At 43.7% G+C, this 17,164-nt stretch overlaps 1 pseudogene; it reads right to left on the minus strand.

Annotated features, from left to right (window-relative positions):
• Window positions 1–4,218: 4,218 nt before the first annotated feature.
• Window positions 4,219–4,356, minus strand: LOC114228029 (U1 spliceosomal RNA; annotated as a pseudogene).
• Window positions 4,357–17,164: the final 12,808 nt, after the last annotated feature.

Here is a 17,164-nt window from a genome sequence, read left to right on the forward strand (position 1 = left end):
CCATGATGACCCTCATTCTACAGGAGTGGAAACGGAGGCAAGGGGAGGTTGACTGCTGTGGCCAAGGTCACACAGCCAGCAGGTGCAGTAGGTGACCGAGCAGGGGTCTGAATTCAGTCTTCTACAACATCTTTTCTGCCCCACCAGTAAGGAGACTTGGGCTGAGATGTTGAACAGATTTTCAGACTCGTGGCTTTGCAGTGAATTCTAGAATTTCCCTCTTCTCCAGCCCCTGAGTCCCTGCTCTTGCGCCCAGTGGAACAACGAAGCTAGTGACCCAGGATGCACCTCTAGGGGGCATCTTGCAAGACCCCCTTGAACTAAGTTATCTCCCCCAACTAATAGTAAACCCACCAGGAGAGGCTCATCCCTTGGGTTTAAAAAGAGTTTTGGTTTTTAAGAACTTTCTCAAACCGCAAACATCCTTGGAAGAAGCAAAAACTGTGAACCTTTCTCAGTTAAGTCTAGGCCCCTCAGAATGAAACCCAAGACCAGCACTTGGTCCTGGGGAGCCTCTACGTCAAATCTGGAAAAGATGCAGTGAAAGGAGAGTTTGGGCAAATGTTGAGAGAGGCTGCAGTTCAGCTCCGAGTACTTGCTGGCGACTCAGTGCCAGGGGACCCTTCCCACTAGGTCTAGGCCACCCACCAAGGGCAGCCTGGGTGGAGGTGGGAGGGATGAGGGTCAGATGACTCCTCTCATTGGTTTCCAACTGACCTCTGCTTAAGTTCATCAAGCAGTGGGATCAGACATTATCCTCCTGGCCTCTCTCTTCTCTGCCTCCTCAGGGACAGTCTGAATGGAGAAGCCCAATCTGCCTCAACAGACATCTGCAAACAGAGAGGGTGTTAAAACCACTCGCCCCTCCTTTCCCCAGCCCTCCGATCTCTCCCATCTATTGTCAACATTGGAAAGGAATAGTGTAAACAAACTTTTTTTTTTTAATCTACAATAGCCCTAATTGAATCCTCTTACTGCATTGTTATGGAGAAACAAGGGTAATTTCCTGTCAGTTATTGAGCTATTTAGCAATTATTTCTTATCATTAGTTTGCAAATTCAAACAGCATCAAATTCTGTTTGCCAAGTTACAAAGGCATGGCATCCAGGCCCTCTTTGCAGAATCCAGGCCATTCTTTCAGTCTCCCCTCCTCCTCCCTGGCCTGCCTGCCTGCCTGGCTTCTTCAGGAAAAATGGTCAGCGCCCCCTACTCCCACCAGAGCCTGCCTAATGGGTGTTTATCTCCCTTGGGCACTCTCATTAGCTAATGGCGTGAGCTGTGTCCCATGGGAGTGACATCTCTACTGGGGAGCTCAGAGTTGGCTTGTACATCTGCTACCTTTGGGATTGGGTCACCTGGCTGGCCAGCTTCTGCTAAACAGGTAGCACAAAGACGGGAACATTCCACATTACCACCTTTCACGGTCTGTTTGCTTTGCTTACACTGGGGCCTGTTTCCTTATATCAAAAAGTATTTCTCAGGCACTCAATTCATGGCATCTATGCACAAAAATGTCACAGGCATGGTCCCTGTCCCTAAGGACACAGACGCATAAGCTGAAAAAAAAAAAATCAATGCAGGGAGAGAACAACCAGCAGGCTGTCCTTCCCGGCGGGTGGTATGAAGCCACTGTCCCCAACCTTTCCCTGACAACTCGCCTCCAAGCAAAATTAGGTCAGATGTTTCCTGAGGACAGAAGTCATAAAAGACACAACTTTGGTGGCATCCACAAAATCCCCAACTATCACATTGCCTTGGCGATGGGGCTGTGAGGCGCTTATGGTCTGATTGCTATCAGCTGCTAAAGCCCTCTCTCTCCTCCTCCCCCCACCCCCCATGCCTTCTTGGACCACTGGGGATCTGCCTGCTGCATCCCAGTCCTCTATTCTAGCCACCCCACCCATAACTCTCACCCTAAAGGCCCAATAAAATATGTAGAGATTGAGAGTAAGTGATGGTTAGGGCAGGTTGATTCTTTCTGCTGACTGTATTATCTATTGCTGTGTAACAAATTACCCCCCAAATTTAGCAGCTTAATACAGCAAACATTTGGCATCTCCCAGTTTCCATGTGCCCGGAATCTGGCACAATTCAGTTGGGTGTCTCTGGCTCAATAACCCTGGAGAGGTTGAGGTTGCAGTGAAGCTGTTAGTGGAAGTCTTGGGCTCATTGTGCACGAAATCTGCTTCCAGTTTTTTGGGGGTCATGGGCACGTGGGCGGCCCTCAGTACCTCTCCTGGGAGCTTGTTACTAAGGTAAGCAGTCTAGAAGAGAGCAAGAGAGTGTCTACTAGAAAGAAGCTGCAGTAGTTTTGTCACCTACATCAGATGTGACATTCCACTACTTTTTTCTGTATGCTAGTTGATGGAAGGGAGGCACTAGGTCCATGCTTACACAAGGGTGTGTATACCAGGAGGTGAGGATTACTGGAGGTGATCAAGGCTGCCTTCAAAAAGTCAAATTACCTCTCGCTTTTCCCCTTCTCTTTTATATTTCCTTGATTAACTAATTCAGTGGTAATTCATGGAGCATCTATGGAGTGTAATGACTTGTGTTACATACCATGAGAAATGCAAAACACTTAATAACAGAACTCCTTACTCCCTTTGAGGGACTCAAGCCCATGGTGAGATAAGACAAGGTGACTTGTCACCACGCTGAAAGCATTTGAGTGCTTGGGCAGAAGAACAAAAATGCTGGGCTGATTCCAAAGAGGGAGCTAATTCTTTAGGGGAGATAGATCAGTAAAAGTTTCCTTCATTCTTCCCATTTCACAAATAGAAAGAAAGGAAGGAAAAGAGAGAGGTGGGAGGGAAGAACCAAAAGAAGAGAGGGAAGGAGGAGAGAATTGTGCCAAAGCTAACTTCCTAAATTCACTCTTTTCCTTAAAGAATATTGTAATGAGTCTCTACGACATAAATAAATAGCTTAGCTTAGCATTCAAAGCTTTCCACCTGTCTCTTCCACTACATTCCCTACCATTACCCTACCTCTGACTCTTAACAATGACGTAAATAATTGGTAGATGCAGGATTTTAATCCGATCCTTCCAGTTTCTACAGCTGCAACCAGATCACCCGGTTCCCCAAATCAGTATAACTGGACAACTGGTCAGCTGGGGAAAGGAAGAGTGGCCTTCACTCCAGAGACTCTAGCTGCAGTGAATCAGGGATGGCAGAGCCAGGGATGAGGGGGAGGAAGAACAGAGCTGAACAGTTCCATTGGGGACGTGCCACTTTGAGGTTCTGATAGGTCCTTGGAAAGGTTAAGGTCAGAGGTGACAGAAAGACGGGAAATAGTAGATTTTCAGAGCTGTCTAAAGAAGAGATGACTAAAGTGGTAGTTGTAGCTGAAATTTCCAATATTGACGAAAGCAACATCGATAACTGCGGTCCACATACAAAAGAGTGAAAAGGGTAACCAGTGACCCTAGGTGGCTACGGTCTATTGCGGGTGGCTGCAAATGATTTTTCATTGTTTAATGCAAAATACAAGGTAACCATGGAGATATTTTTCAATAGTCAGAGGACTCTTTCCAGTTGAACTCAACTTGGTAGGGGGAGTGAGGGGTTCTCTTCCCATCAAAAACGATGGAAAGCTATACAACTCGCTATGCCACTGTGACGGGCTGCCTCCTAGAGTGTCTCCAGTGTCCCCACCTCCTGGTATGCACAGCCTTCAGGAGGGCCTCTCCCTGAGTGTGGCCTGGACTTAGTGATTTCTTCAAGCAAATAGAATGTGGCAGAGGAGATGAATGTCATTTCTGAGATTAGGTGACAAAAAAAAGACTGTACCTTGGGCGCCCCCTCTGGCTCATTTGCTCCCTTGCTCAGAGCAAAGCCAGCTGTCCTATTGTGAGTTGCCCTGTGGAGAGAGGCCCATGTGGAGAGGAACTGATATCTTTGACCAACAGACCGGAGTCCTGCCAATAGGTGAGGGAGTGCACTTGGAAGAGTATCCTTCCCCGACGTACCTCAATATGATCACATCCCAGGCCACTATCTCGATTGCAAGCTTGTCGGATACCCAGAGCAGAGGCATCAGCTAAGCCATGCCTGAATTTCCGACCGACAGTCAGAAACAGTAAAATAACACATGGCTACTGTTTCTGTGTGTGTGTGTGTGTGTGTGTGTGTGTGTGTGTGTGTGTGTGTGTGTTTTGTTTTGCTTTGTTTTGTTTTTTAATGCAGTCCCCCACCCCCACACCACCCCACACACACACACCAGAAATTATGCAGTCGAGCTTCCCACATTTGGGGAAATCACTGGGGTCAGCACATCCGGAGTGCAATGGATAAGCCTCACCCTGGGAAAACCACCTTCGTGATCATGGCATCTCCCCTGATACATGGCTATTGTTTTAAGCCATCGATGGGGGTAATTTGTTACGAGCAACGGATAACTAATGCACCGCGTCAAGCCCTTCAAGGTGACAGAAGTGGAGTGACTGTCTGGGTTGCTGACTGGGACCTGGAGCAGAACATCTCAGAGAACTCGAATTGAGGTGGAATGAACCTCCTGACACATCAGCTTTGCATAGATACGTACGGTAGCTGATTGGGATCAGAATGTATAAAGCTTTGGGAGTATTTTTTTTAACATTACAGATATTGCTGAATTTGGTCTTGTGCTGCTGAAGACAGATGGAGAATTCTCTACAATTAAACAGCCCCAATATAAGAAAAGCATGAATTAGCTCAGGACACTAACTGAGGCTGAGAAATGAAGCAAAGGAAAGCACTCAAACAAGATTAGATTGTAGACCATTCTCTTAGCTTTTCTGGAAAGAGCTTCCACACAAATCTCAAGTCAGAAAGTATTAGAAATAAAGCCAGAGTATCATGGCTGTGGGAGCTGCACATGAATTGTAGTGTGTGTGTGTGTGTGTGTGTGTGTGTGTGTGTGTATACGCGCTACACACCACAGATTCCAGAATTAAACCCAAGGCTGGTCACTGGTAGGATGTGCATGTATGTGCCAGGCACTCTTCCAAGCTGATCATTCATGCACCATCAGTGAGCACCTGAGGTAGGTGCTATTATTATTCTCACTTTGAAAATGAGGAAACAGAAGCATGGGGACTTTAAATAACTTGTCAAGCACCTGCTAAAAAGTGGTAGAATCAGGACTTGAGGGCGGGCAATCTGGCTTCAAACCCACTTGTTACCACTACTTTAAAATGGATTTCTGATAAGCCTCTCTATGAAGAGGGATCCAAAGAGTTGGTAACTTTTTAACCTTTCAGGTAAGGAAAAGACAAGAAAATAATTCACCTCTTGGGACAAGAGAAGTAGAGTGGGCAGGACATACGCTTTCCTTTCCAGGCCTACTCTTCGCCCTTATTCACCCGGCTCTGCGCTCTAGAAAATGGACCGGTGTGAACTGCAACAATGTTCTCTTTTAGCCCTTGGTTTCTGGTTAGATTTCGCCAATAGGAAGCACATGCAGGAATGTGGGCAGCGGGGAAGCCTCCAGCTTTTTTTCTTGTCCAGCATCCTCTCTCTGCAAGCTCAGAGCCTCTGCCTTGCAGCCCTGTCAGGTCCTAGTCACCACTCTCTACCCCGGCCCCTTAAGTCCAAAACAAAGTGTGGTAGCCAGTCCTGAGGGTATTGCAATATCCCTCTTGGGTCCTAACCCTGTTGCACCTTTGTATAGTCTTTTTATTAAGCTTTCTTCTCTTGTTTGGATGTACCAATTGCCTTCTGCTAAGACTCTGTGCAGATCTTAGAGCTTACCTGCCACATCCAGGAACCTTGCCTTAAAGTTTGGGGGAAGGAAGTGTTCAAAGGTAGCACTGTTCATGTCACTCGTATATTCTTCCCATAATGCCCCCTGTGGTCTTGAGTCAAGTTCTCATGGAAAGAGGGACATAAGGGCTCCAATAAAATGAAAGACTGTATCATCAGAGGTAAATGAGAAAACAAAATAAGAGGTGACCCAGTGGCCAAATATAAGATTACTAGGGGCCCAGTGCACGAATTCATGTACCTTGAAAGGAACTGTAGGCCGCGAGGCTGTGGTGGGCACAGGGGTGGGTCTTGGCCCATCCTCCATGCCCTGGCCTGGCCTGGCCCCTCCCGCTGCGGCCTCCAGCCCCCTGTCTGCAGGCAGCCCCACTCCTGCTGAGCTGCCACTGCAGCCATCACTCCCACACGCTGATGGTGCTGGCCCCACTCACACCTGCTGATGGCATGGAGTGATCTGGGCCAACATCAGGCACCAGCAGTGGGTGTGAGTAGTGGCTCTGGTGCTGGCTGTGGGTGTGAGTGGGGCCGGCGCTGGTAGCAGGTGTGAGAGGCAGCTGCTGCCCCAATCACCCCTCAGGAGCAGGGGGAGGTGGAGAAGCCCTGAGGGGTGATCGGGGCCGGCACTCGCCTCTTACTCCCACTAATGGTGTGCAAGCATCTGGCAGGACCGCGGCAGGCGGGAGCAAAAAATTTTCAGTAACCACCAGAGGCTCGCCCCATGACAGTGACTGGTGCCCTGCCTTGGTCTGGTGCCCCCACTCAGCTGCTTCACCATCCTGCAGTGGCCAATGCCCACCATGTTCTGCATGTGCCCCCTGGTGGTCATAGCGACCAGTTGTTCAGTTGTTCCACCATTCGGTCTATTTGCATATTAGGGTTTTATATATATAGATAATAGCTACCTAGGAACAGATTTCAGACAAGCCTGGGATCCCTTAAATATTTAGATTTATAGGGCTGCTTCTCTAGCTCTTTTGCTATAAAAGACTATAAACCATCACTGTGACCAATTATCTGTGATTGTGATTTCAATTGATGTGACCCCAGGGGAAACTAACATAATATATATTTATGCTGCTGAAAATAATTGTTAATTTGTATAATGTTCAGAAGTAAAATAGCTCCTTTAGGTGTACTAATAAGGAAAATAGGTTATACACAGCTGACAATTTAGTCAAAATCCTGGTGAGCCAGAATAAACAATTTTAGAAGGAAAAAACCTAGATAGCTGGTGTTGTGGTAGTCAAGGAATTTAGGTGTCTTTCATTTGTAATGAATCCCCACATAGCTCATGTAGAAGGATAATATTAGTCTTTTCACTGAGCATTAGAGTCTGAGCACAAGGAGAATGAGAATGGTCCAAGTTCACTAGGAAATCCTTAACTCCTGTTGCTCAGTCTCACTCTGGAATTCATTTTCAGAAGCCAGGGTCAGCAAACTCCAGCCAACAGGCCAAATCTGGTCCCCTGTCTATTTTTGTAAATAAAGTTTTATCGGAACACAGCCATGCCCATTTGTTTTCATATTGTCTATGGCTGCTTTCCACACTACAATGTCAGTGTTGAGTAGCTACAAACAGAGACAATATGGCCCACAAAGCCTAAAATAATGCTACGTAGTCCTTTATATAAAACTAGAGGCCCGGTGCATGAATTCATGCACTGGTGGGGTCCCTCGGCATGGCCAGCAGTCCAACGCCACCTGCTGCTCCTGCCTGCCACTCTTGCTCATCCTGGCCCACTGTGCCTGCTGCAGGCTTGCATAGTCAGTCCTGATTGGAAGAGGCTCGTGCCATCATAGCAGTGCTCACCAGCCATGAGCCCTGCATCTGGCACCTGTCCTGAGGAGGGGGGCGTACCGGATGCAATCGGCCCTCTGGGTGAGCAGTGGGATGCCCTTGCTGGCCTGGGATCTGTATCCATCCCGCTGATGTTCATGCCGGTTATTGGGAGCCACCTGGCAGCCACTTTTATATTATTTCTTCCTTATGGAGCATCTAGGGAGGGGAAGCGGCTGCGGTGCATGAGGCTGACTTCCAGGAGGCCAGCCATGCTGTCAGGATCATGCCAGCAGTGCCAGTCCGGCAGTGCCTGGCCTGTTCTCCAGTGATTGGACCTGCAAGAATACTGAGGGAATGAGTGGCTGCCACTGGGCTGGTGGGCCGCCAGGATGGGTCAGTCAGCTGAGCAGCACTCCCGCTGTGGAAGCGCACTAACCACCAGAGGGAAACTCCTGCATTGAGTGTCTTCCCTCTGGTGGTCAGTGCATGTCATAGTGACTGGTCAACCTGTGATTTGGTGGTTTGGTTGTTCGGTTGTTTGGTCGCTTAGGCTTTTATATATATAAAAGTTTGTGAATCCCTGACCTAGGCTATCAATAGCTATTTTTCTTGCCTTTCTTAAAATTCTAATCACAAAATGCATTACACTAACTTTCCATTTCTTCCTTCACCTCCTCTGACTCTATGGAGATAAGTAATCTAACTAATTCTGGACTGCACAACTCAGAAATAACAGGATAGAGAAGAACAAGTCCAAGACAACAGCTAGGAGACAGGTGTCCATCTACTTCAAAGAAAAATCACTTTATTTTTCTAAGCTTCTGTTGGATTGCAATAATCCCTTCAAGCTTTAAACTATGAGTTGAAGGGTCTAAGGTATACTCCTTACAAATGACTAATGTTTTATATTAAATAATAAATTTAAAGAAAACACTGATAAAATGAAATAATTGCCTCAAAACTGCTCTTTTACAGATTAATCTTCCAAAACTCACATTTTAGGCATACCAATTTTCTACCCAAGGCTTTCAAATATTTCTTCTGTCCAGTGATCCAACTGGCTAAGTGTCCAACTGTTTGACCGGTCACTATGACACACACTGACCACCAGGGGGCAGACAATGCAGGAGCTGCCATGACATGCAGTGGCCACTTACAGAGAAATGGCACCTTGGACTTGGTGCCCACAAAGCAACACTCGGCTTCCCCTAAATGGGACACAGGCCCTGCCACCACTCCCGAGCATCAGCCCACCAAATCGCAGCCAATGCTGCCGAGACCCCATGGTGCAAAATACGGCCCACAGCCCAGCCCAGCTCAGAAATGGTGGCTGTGTGCACCGAGTAATGACGTCACATAGCAATGCCCGGCTTCCTCTCCCTAGTGACTAGCCTCCTTGGAGTTTCTTCAGCCTAGGAACATGACTTGCTTTATAGCCAGGTGGAAACATTTTACACTTTAACCAAATGTCTGTGAAGCATTTTCCTGTGCCTCATCTCATTTGATCCTCACAGAAGTCCTGGAGTAGGTACATGGGAGACTTGGTGGAATCCTATTTTCTTTTCATTAGCCAGAAAACAGAGATTTAGAAAGCTTAGAAACTTGACCTGACTGAAAAGAAGTAATAAATGGTGGACCTTGAAAATGACTTCAGGTTTTCTCACTGTGCAGAATGTAGTCAAACACTGCTACAGTTAAATATTTTACCCTTTGTTCTCCCTGTATGATCTACAATAATAATCTGCTTTGTGTTGATATTTACTGCTGTGTTGCTGACAATTACCTAAAAGAGAAGTTGGGGTGCTTCACTGGGCTGGAAAAAAAATTAGCTAAATCAGAAAGCAGGTCTAATTAAGCAAGTTTAATATATATATATATATATATATATATATATATATATATATATATATTGACTCACGCATGCACAATACATATAAAGCTCTCACTGGCACCAATCGCATGCATGTGTTTTGATCTGTCATTGTTGATTGTGAATTTGGTTGACACTTCTATTATAGAGAAAGGGTGAATAGCGATATTAAAACATTTCTTCTAATTAATTTCCTTTCAATGTGCACGAATTCATGCACTGGGCCACTAGTAGATATCATATGAATAAAAATCACCTTAGAAAGAAAGTTTCAAAAAGATCCCTGCATTGTAATAACATTTATATTAAGTTTTGAAACATTAAAAAAGCAGGATCTGAGTTCTAAAGTTACCACATTATAAGATTCAAAAAATATATATTTAACAAAAAAAAAAAATCACTAGGTATACAAAGAAACAGGAATGAGTGGTCCATATAAAGGAATAAAATTAATTGACAGAAAATATACCTGAGGTAGTCCAGATGTCAGACTTACTGGACAAAGATTTTAAAACTGTCTTAAAGATGCTCAAAGAGCTAAAACGTGTTTAGTACAAAGAAAGGAAAACAATGTTGAACAAAATAAAAATAACAATAGAAATTATAAAAAGAAACCAAAAAGAAATTCTGGTTTTGCAAAGTACAATAAATGAAATAAACAATACATTTAAAAACCAGATGTGAGCAGTCTGACTAGTGTGGCTCCATGGCTGAGTGTCGACCAATGAACCAGGAGATCATGGTTCCATTCCAGGTCAGGTCACATGCCCGGGTTGCAGGATCAATCCCCAGTAGAGGGCATGCAGGAGGCAACCGATCAATGATTCTCTCCCATCACTGATGTTTCCATCTTTCTCTCCCTCTCCATTCCTCTCTCTGAAATCAACAAAAACATATTTTTAAAAAGCATATGTAAGCAAACAGAAGAAAGAGGATAAAATAAAAATTATTTAATCTAAGGAATATGGGGGTTGGGGGATGAACAGAGAGCCTAGGGATCTATGGGACACCATCCAAAGGACTAGAATACACCTTGTGAGAATCTCAGAAGCAGAGTGAGAGAAAGGGGTTGAAAAAATATTTGAAGAAATAATAGCCAATAACTTCCCAAATCTGAGAAGCTCAATAAACACTAGGTGGGATAAACTCAAAATGACCCAGACAACGACAAACTGTCAAAATCCAAAGACAGAGAACCTTGAAGGCAGCAACAGAGAAGTGACTCTTCAGATATAAGTACCCTTAATAATATTTTCAGTAAATGTCTCATCAACCTTGGAGGCCAGAAGGCAGTGGGTTAATATAAGTGCTATGAAAAACAGAACAAAACAAAACTTTGCCAATCAAAAATTATATATCTGGCAAAATTGTCCTTCAAAAATGAGAGAGAAATTAAGACATTTTCAGGTTTCAAAAAGCTAAGTAAGTATGTTACCTCTTGACCTAACTTCTAAAGGGAGTCCAAGATTGAAATAAAAAAAGCTAGACAGCAACTTGAAGCCACATGAAGACATAAAGACCTCTGGTAAAGGTAAGTATATGTGCAGTTATAAAAGCTAGTATTATTATAAGTTTGGTTGTTATTCTACTTTTAGTTTTATCATAATTTAATAAACAAATGCATAAAATAATTATTAATCTATGTTTTTGGACACACAATATGGGGCATCCCAAAAAATGTATACACACATTTTGAATAATTATAAAGGCAGTGTTTATTGAAAGACTTTTCATTTTCAAAACTGAACTATCAGCTCTTAAAGTGTGTATACATTTTGGGGGGACACCGAGGATATAAAGATGTAATCAATAACAAGAAGAGGCCAGGGGCAAAGCTGAATAACAGCAGATATTTATATACTATTAAATTTGCTATAAACTAGATTGTTATAACTTTAGGTTGATAAATTCAATATTCATGGTAACCACAAAGCAAATATTTGTAGAAAATGCACAAAGGGAAATGAAAAAGGGAATCAAATGCCTCACTACAAAAAAAAAACAAACAAAAAACTAAACAGAGGAAGGCAGTATAGAGGAAAGAGGGGACTGAAGCTATAAGGATTATATAAAGCAAATAGCAGAATGTCAGAAGTAATTTTTTCTTATCAGCAATTACTTTAAATGTAAATGGATTAAACTCTGCAATAAAAAATAGATGGGCAGAATGAATTTTAAAATGTGATCCAACTATATGCTATTTATAAGAAACTCATTTTAGATCCAAAGACAAAATAGATTAAAAATGAAAGAATGAAAAAAGATATTTCACTCAAATAGTAACTAAAAGAAAGCTAGAGTGGTTATTCCCATATTAAGTAAAGTAGACTTTAAATCAAACCAAGTTATAAAAGAGAAAGAATAACATTATATATTAACAAAAGGTTCAATGTAGCAAGAAAATATAACAATTATAAACATTGATGTACCTAAAAACTGGAACCCTTGTACATTGCTGGTGGGAATGTGGAATGGTGTGGCTTCTATGGCAAAGGGTTTTGCAGTTTCTCAAAAGGTTAAACATAGAACTACCATGTGACCCAGTAATTCCACTTCTGGGTATACACCCAAAAAAGTTGAAAGCAGGGACTCAAAGAGTAATTTATACACCAGTGTTCATAGCGGCATTGTTCACATAGCCAAACGGTAGAAACAACCCATGTCCAATAAGAGATAAACACAATGTGACACATACATACAATGGAATGTTATTCAGCCTTGAAAAATGAATGACACTGATATATGCCACAACATGGGTGGACCTTAAAAACATTATGCTTGACAAAATAAGCCAAACACAGAAGGACAAATATTGTTAATTCATTAATGAGGTTCCTAGAATAGGCAAATTTATAGTGACAGGAAGTAGGCTAGGACTTGCCAGAGACTGGGGAAAGGAAGGCGAGAGTTATGGTTAATGGGTACAGAGTTTTTGTTGGGGTTGATGAAAAGTTTCTGGGTGTAGATCGTGGTGATGGTTACACACATTACGAACATTGTTAATGTCACTGAATTGGACACTCATGAATGGCTAAAATGATAAATATGATGCTTTGTATATTTTACTACAATAAAAATGTTCTCCCTGGAAGTAGTCCTGCAGCAGGGGAGATGGCATCTCAGCGTAGGTGGGGTCACCCTGGATGTGGAGGCTGAAAGGTCTAAAGCTGCTGGGGTAACCTCGAGAACAGGTTATCATTGCTTAGCAAACACAAGCCGTCCTTCCCTGCCCTGTCTGGGTCCTGGCAAATGTGCACAAAGCCAACTGTTCTTAAGCACCGGAATCCATCCACAACACACTCGCAGCTGAGGACACCCTGCCCTGAAGAGCGAACAGCCATTCTACACAGAGCCGACGCAGAGGACACGCCACAGAAAATGGATTGATTCTTGTATCAAAAATCAATTTTGCTTAGAATGAAAAAGCTTGTCTCATTCCTGGGAAATTGACCAAGAGATAGAGAAATGATGGAAGATCAACTGAAAAAGAGCATGTTATAAAGCGGTTAGAAGTTGTGTTTTGAATCCACTAACGCCTCTTGCTCAGCCTACTTACTGCTGTAGCTCCAGCACAGAGCTGGCACAGCTTACTCAGAAAAGCATCTGTCAAATGGAGGCACGGCCTCCACGTCACACTCCCAAAGTGGATCATCGTATTATGTCCGTGTACACAGTGTGTGATTAAGTCACTTGGGTGTAGCTGTGGTCTTGGTATATGTGTCTTGAGTCATTTTCCCAGGGCAGATAATTAATGACAGCAGTTAGAATTTTCCCCAGGTATAACATTAGGGTAAACCACTCGGGATGATGTTAAAATTGATTGGTTAAGCTCCATAATGACGCCTTTGGTTTTTATCTCTCTGTAATATCAGCATCCACTTGTCAATTACTGCTTTCACTGATTCGTCCTGAAAAGTCTTCTTATGCCTTTAAATTTTAATAATTTTGTTTTAGTTTTGATTAAGAACAATCTATAAACAGCATTGAAACAAAAGTCCTAATTTGTGCTCATGACTGTATACAGTAGCACTGTATTAGTAATAACACAAGAATGATAATGATTAAAGTTCCTGAAATGGATGAGAAGAAAGAAAATGCTTCCATAATGAATAAATGTAATTCTAATTTACCAGAGCTCTGAAGTCCACCTCGACCACGAGAAGAAATGCACCTTTTTATCGACATGTCATTACCATTATTTCTCACCTACAATATACGTTATGAAACTTTAAGAGTGAAAAGTTGTAAATGGCATTCGGGAATCAGGAAGATTCTGTACAAACAGAAAGAACAGTAGTTTCACACAAACAGGTCCCTGTATTGACAAGCTGACATGTACAAATATAGACACCATCCAAGCAGGGCTGTGGAGAGAACCATGTCAAAGCTGATCAATTATTCATCACCCAGTCTGCAGAGAGAACACTATCAGGTAATGATCTGTAATTATTAATAAATAATTCAAGCTTTAATAGCCCTGAAATGAAATGCTTAATTGCATCACAACATAATTAATGAAATTAGCTGCAATGTTTAAAATGAGAAATTTTTTCTTCAACCTTTCTTTCTCACATTTTTCTTTGCCCCAAATACTGGTAATCCAGAGGATAAATAGGGTGATTAAATTGGAAGAGTAGGAGTGTGTGCACCCGTAGTGTGTGTTTTAGTGTGGGGATATGTGTGTGTGTGGACTTGTTCTGAGACTCCTGACATCCAAAGTATTCTGGGAAGTGGAGAAATGGGATTTGTCAGCTCATCCCTGACAGTAACCCTAGCACTGACTGTCCCTCAGGTTGGAGCAATATTTAATGCAGCTTCATGGTGGGCATGGGGAGGGGGAAGGAAGGGAGAGGAAGGGAGGGAGAGGTAGGGAGGGCGTGGTGCTGCAAACACAAAATAAAATGAACACCTGGCCCTTTAGAGTTCATGGTCTCTTGGGCAACAATAGTTAGAATAAGATGCAAGATACAGACTCTCATTTACAGATCTTTTGGTAAAACTTTAAAAGTCAGAAGCCAGGCTGGTGAAGACTAAGATCAGCAGGTATACAAGCGAAGCCTTATGGAGCCCAATAGCTCACAGGGCTCCAGGTCCCACCTAGCACCGGCTCCACCAGCTTTGTTGCTGTGGCATCCACAGTGGTTCAGAGAGCTCTGGGTGCCTCCACAATATCACTGGGCTTCCAGACTTTCTCCACCTTGCCTCCTTTCAGGGAATCCAGGCTCTGGCCTCTTGCTTACTACCTGCTCCCAAATCAGAGAGGCTCTTAACCTTGCCAATCCTTGAAAGAGGACTGAAAGTGGAGAAAGGCAGAGAAAATGTGGATACAGGTGGATGATAGTATTCTCCAGGAGTGTGTCCTGGAAGAGGGGAGTGTGGAGGAGAGACACTCAGGGCTGAGTTTGCACAGGCTAGAGAGCAGGAATTCAACTGGGTGGGTTGGAAGGAAAGACAGGACAAAGGATCAGAGGGACAGCAATGTGTTCAGGGTGGATGTCCAAGGAAGTTTGAGATTTGCCATCTACATCTACCAAGCCCTGTGCCAGATGATACTCTACTTACTTACAGATATTTACTCATTTCATGTCTCAATCATCCTGCGGAAGAATTGTTATCACTATCATTATTCCTCTTTTACAGAAGAGGAAACCAAAGCATAAGACAGGCACGTAATTTGCCCAGAGATGCACAGCTAGTCAGAGCTGGAACCGAGACTTGAACCTAATACCTCTGGCTCCAGAGTCCACCTCGTTGCCTTCTGTGCTCTCTCGAGTTATATCAGAGGAAGCTTGCTCTCAATTCTTCACCTATGGTGGTTGTATAACCACCCACTCTCTTCCCATGTCACCAGAGTGAGAGGAATACACTTCTCTATCGTCTGAATTTGTACTTGGCCCTGAGACTTGCTTTGGCCAATGGCCCAGTAGATGTGACTTGAGGAAAGGGTTGCAATGTGCTTGTGTGATTCGGTTTATGCTCTTGCTCTCGCCTTTCTCCATGAGTAGACTATGTCTTAGGTGGCCACTAGATCAAGGAAGTTGTTAGACATTCAGAGAAAACCTGCACTCAATCCTCTGCTTGAAGCCAGGCTTAGCCAAGCACAACACCAAGTGACCATCCCATCTATAGCCTGAAGCAGAGCTACCCCCGCTGACCTGCACACCAGTGACCATAGAAATAAAAGCTTATTGTTATATGCCATTGAGATCTTGTGGTTGTTTGTTATGTAGCATTATTATAATAGCTGACTAATACTGCTTCACCATCCCACCCTCAGGCATTCCTAGACATGGACACTGAATTATTTTCAATATTACTTACAGTGCCAAGTCAGGGCAGCTTCAAGACAAGTTCCCAATCCCTTATTTCAACCAGATGGCTCCCCTTGGGCACTTTGAGCAGAAATTCTGGAACAGTCACAGCATTGCTAGCAGTTAGAGCTGGGCTGTAAATACATCTGCCTGACTCAGAACCCTAGAATTCAGCCACTGAATTAGAAGGCCCATCAAATATGAATGAACCTATGCCACAGTCCCAGCTGAAGATGCTGGCCAATGGCTACAGGCAATGATTCCAGATTCGTCTACGCTACCTCCAAGTCACTACTGTTGGCTCTTCCACTTCTTATTTCTCTGACAGATTTTGTTTGGCTCTCTGCCTGACTCCCCTTCCTCATCTAGCCTTAAAACATGAATGGATTTGAGATAAGTTCCCTGTCTCTGGTCTCAGCACCATCTGTGGGACACAACTTCCAGGATTCTACCTTTAACCCAAACATATATCAGTCCCAGGTAAAATGCTTTCACACCAATAAAACTTTTCCCAGTTTGGCCCCTCCCCTTCCATCTATGGAAGAGGATCAGGTATCTTGGGCCCAACTCAAATTCAGACCCTATACTGAGTGTTTAACACATGGACAACTGAGCTGACCCCCGGTATGGGGAAAGGAGCCATGTATTGATTAGAACAATGGGGTAGGGCCATTGGAGAGGATACAGAACAGACAATCCCACTCAGCAGTTATTGTAGGAGCCCCAAAGACTTGCTATTGCTAGGTGCAGGCAAGAACTTTGAAAGAGGTACTATCCAAGATCCAGAGTCCAGAAGACACAGGAGGGCAGGTATGGCCCTTATTAAACAGGACTAGAGCTCTGCCACATTGCCCCGTGGGTCAGGGTGACCTAGCTAGAGTGGGGGGAGGGGGCAGTCTGGCTGAGGCAGAGGCAAGGGAGACTATGAGAAACCACATTGCTGTAAGGATCTTGCCATCCTGCCTCTGGCACTTTCTCAAACTGGCCATCTCACCTGGCTGATGACAAAGGTCTGTCTGAATGAGCCAGACTGTCTCTGGGGGCGCCCGCCTGTCCCATATGGTCACACTTGGTCTGAAAGCCCTGTTGCTTTCAGCATGGCTGGAATTATTTTCTCATATTTCCATAGCCTTTTATATTTATATTTATAGTGCGGTACTCAATCATTTTAACTCAAGCTTTTAGTGCTGAAAGGTAAAGGAGGTTATTGAATTTCTTTTCCTCTGTACCAATGAGAAGCATAGTTCCCTTCGGGTCATCAATAAATTATTATTATTACTATAATAATTATTTAAAAAAGAAAACTGCCATGTGGGCCTAAGATTATATCTGATTTAAAGTGCACTTTAAACACGTGGTACACAATACCCTACAGGACCTGTTTACAATCTCTGATTTGGTGTAAAAAAAAAAAAAAAAAAAGGTGCTGGAAGGTAGATTCGATCTTTCCCAGGGT

This window comes from Eptesicus fuscus, chromosome 6 (assembly GCF_027574615.1).
Source record: "Eptesicus fuscus isolate TK198812 chromosome 6, DD_ASM_mEF_20220401, whole genome shotgun sequence".
NCBI classification, from domain to species: domain Eukaryota; kingdom Metazoa; phylum Chordata; class Mammalia; order Chiroptera; family Vespertilionidae; genus Eptesicus; species Eptesicus fuscus.